The 3,335-nt window shown below is 37.8% G+C and overlaps 1 long non-coding RNA gene across 1 annotated transcript; it reads left to right on the top strand.

Moving 5' to 3' along the window:
• Positions 1-781: 781 nt before the first annotated feature.
• On the top strand, positions 782-2,619 carry LOC148184496 (uncharacterized). Its single transcript, XR_015772378.1, has 2 exons — positions 782-844; positions 2,363-2,619. It is a non-coding gene; the product is annotated as an uncharacterized LOC148184496 (long non-coding RNA).
• The last annotated feature ends 716 nt before the right edge of the window (positions 2,620-3,335 follow it).

Here is a 3,335-nt window from a genome sequence, read left to right as displayed (position 1 = left end):
CTGCTTGGGAGGACTGCAGCAGTGACCTCTAGGCACAGGGGCACACAGAATCTATTTGTCAAGTAACTACTCAGAAAGGAGAGACTGATTCCATGGTCTGTCAGGAACAGTTTTCTCATCCCATCTCTTTCTGATTGGAAGAATTTCACCAATTAACTGAGGTTCAGGAAACAGACTTCGAAGCAAACAAGCAGACTTTCCATGTTTGCATGATCCCTCACAGAAATGACTGCTGCTCATGATGAGGGTTTATGAAGTATCCTGATTTAAGTCCACCTGGAGATTTAGCACCATGCAGCCGCTTACTCTATGTCCCCTTTAAACCACACCCCACCCCAGTGCAATGGGGAGGAGAATCAAAGTAAAACTTGTATATTGAGATAAGAAGGGTTTAATAAGAAAAAATAAAGTAAAATGCAGTAATAATGGTAGATTATAATGATAATGAAAGGGGAAAAAACAAGTGACGCACAAATCAATCACTCGCAACCAACTGACTGGTGCCAGACCCTGTTCCTGATCCCACATCAGCCCTCCTCCTTCTGACTAACTCACTCAGTTTACATACTGGGCCTGACATTCCATGGTGTGGAATATCCCTTTGGGGAGTTTGGGCCACCTGTCCCCGCTGTGCTCCATTCCAGTTTATTTTGTGTATATCCTCAGTGGCAAAGCATAAGACAAAGAAAAATAAGTCCTTGACTGAGGATAAACACAGCTTAACAAAACCCAAAACATCAGTGTGTTTCAACACCATTCTCATTCTGAATTCAAAACACAGCATTTTAGCAGCTGCTGAGAAGAAATTAGCTCTGCAATGGCTGAGACCAGGACATAAGGCAAGGTCAGATATTCTTTTTCTGTATTAAAAATATCTGTAATATAGCAACCTAAACAGTTTTTCATTTTATGAATTTTGAGTTTACACCAGCTGTCATAATTTTTATAGACAATTTTTTCAGGTGAGCTTAATATGATCAAATTATGTCAGATCAAGGACATCCTGGGACAAGTTTCTTCCAAGAGATTGCTTAGCTGTTAGAGCCAAATATGAAATGAAAAAAATTGAAACAGCTTTACAAAATAGAAATGAATTGCAAGCCTGAGTTGCTGAAGCTAACTATAAAACATGTACTGGAAAAATTAGGGCCTCTTGTGTCTGTGTCTAGATAAGCTTTTGCTACTCTGATGCAGTTAAAAAGCATGGCTTACTGTTTGCTTTGTAGAAGTGAGTAACAAGTCTGATATAATACAGCTGCGTGGAAAATTAATTATTCCTCTCCTTGCTGGCTCCTCTAGCTGGAGTGACGAAAGATGATTCTGGTAAAGCCAGAAAACACTGTTTTTACTGAAGGAAATATAAACTATGAGCACAATCAATTTTCTCCAAGAAACTATCAAATTATTCTAACTTTAATCTTCCAAAAATTTCCAGATTTTATCTACTAACAGTTCAAATTATCCTAGTAAATCCCCTTTACCAAAGTAAAAAAAACAAGCAAACAAACAAATTTCTTCGAATTTCTGTGATCTATTACTATTTCACAGATGATGTTTTTCTCATTTAAATTCCAATCTAATTTCTTTTTCCTGTTTATCTTTAATTGTTATAGAAGAGAGGGGGAAAAAATCACAATAAGCTGTTTTATTTCCTTTTGTGTCCATGTTTTACTAGACAAAACATCCTTTCACAATAATAGAAATTATTAAATATGTGTGGTTCAGTATAACATAGGCAGCATTATGATTTAGCTATAAGCCTTATATTTTTTTCAATGTCAGTTGATGCACAGATGGGGTATTTTGTTTCTTAGCTTCCTGTCTACATTTTTTTTCATGTTGCAGACTTCAGAGTTATTGGCATAATATATCTAGCTAAAATGACTTCATGCTACATTCTCTGACTTTGCTGGTTTTAGAAAGGAGGAAAAAAGAATCCAATGTTGTGGAAGCAAAATAGTTAATGTCTCATAGGCCTCTAAAGGTCTCCTTAATTAAGACACATTTACAGCTAAGGTTCTTGCTAGTCAGCAAGATTTATTTACAAAGGAGTGGATTATTCATAAAAGGAGTAGACTATTTGTAGATGGATGTACTGCATAGACCCTACTTATCTGAAGGATTTAAATCTCTGTGGTTACCTACCATATCCTGCTTATCTGACACAGTTTTGACAAAGAAGGAGTTGTATAACCTGCATGCCAGGTATTATCAGCTCTGTGTCTGTCTCCTTTGGACAGAGTTCCTATCGTCAGCAATGGTCAGTCTGCCATTCTGTGCTCTCTCTTAAAGCTGTAGTGATAAAATGCTTCTGCTCTGACCTGATCTGCTCTAAATTGTCTTCCATTTTTTTCTGCAACAGAGACCAAAGAAACCTGGAAGCAGGAAAAAAGTACCTGTTCCTCTCAGCTCACAGGGCCACCAAAGCAACCATGACTTCAGTTTCTACCATCTGCGTATCCCCTTTTCTGAGCTGTTCTCCTTTCATGTAGCCTAAAGTATTCCTTTGACTTTTTGTAAGAATGCATTACTTGATGTGAATCTTTTTACATAATTTACTGTGCACTTGGGGCAAGGGAAGACTGATCATTGAAATTACATACTTTGGCCTTTCCTTCATTTGCTTGCATTTTTTGATTTTAATTTGTGGTCATGTTGCACATACAGCAGGTTAAAAATATACAATCAAATTAGAGGATGTCTTTTGATAACGTAACACATCCAAGAGTCTTTTTTTCTTGATGGCATGAGGCAACTTGTATTGAAAATCTCATGGACATAAAGATTCTGGGGACATACAAATAGTAAGAGGTGTGTAATTGTAAATTCCCTGTGGCACTCTGTACTTGCTTATAAATGGAACAACTTGAACCTCTGAAAAGCCATCTGCTCCCTACCCCATCCTGTATGAGCAAGGACTATGGCCATGTGATATGGTAGGTAATCTAGTCTTTAAATATATAGATCATATTACACTGTTGGTCTCTAGGTAGACTTTGGAAGGCCTCCTGGGACATTCTGATCATCCCAAAACCTCTGCTGCAAACTGAATAAACAAATCACAATAATGTTGCAAAGTTCAAAGCAAGGAGCAGAAATTTTTCATTTTGAAATAAAATTGATTTACCCATTTGTGCACAAACTGTCATATCCACCTGTTTGGAAGCTGCTAAATGTGTATTCCCACTTAGAATTACCTGAAAAAATTACCTGAGAGAAGAGACTCAGCCTTTGGTGGCCTCTTCGCATTTCCAGAATTGTCACTGCCTGGGTGTCCTGAGAAGCTGCAGGTGGATGTGAGCTTGATGAAGTTCTAGTGTGAGTGCCACCGGCAG

This window comes from Pseudopodoces humilis, chromosome 4 (genome assembly GCF_049639895.1).
Source record: "Pseudopodoces humilis isolate 2021_Gansu_Grassland_sample_001 chromosome 4, ASM4963989v1, whole genome shotgun sequence".
NCBI lineage: Eukaryota > Metazoa > Chordata > Aves > Passeriformes > Paridae > Pseudopodoces > Pseudopodoces humilis.
Note: the sequence above shows the minus strand (reverse complement) of the source record. Positions and strands in the feature narration are given on the sequence as shown.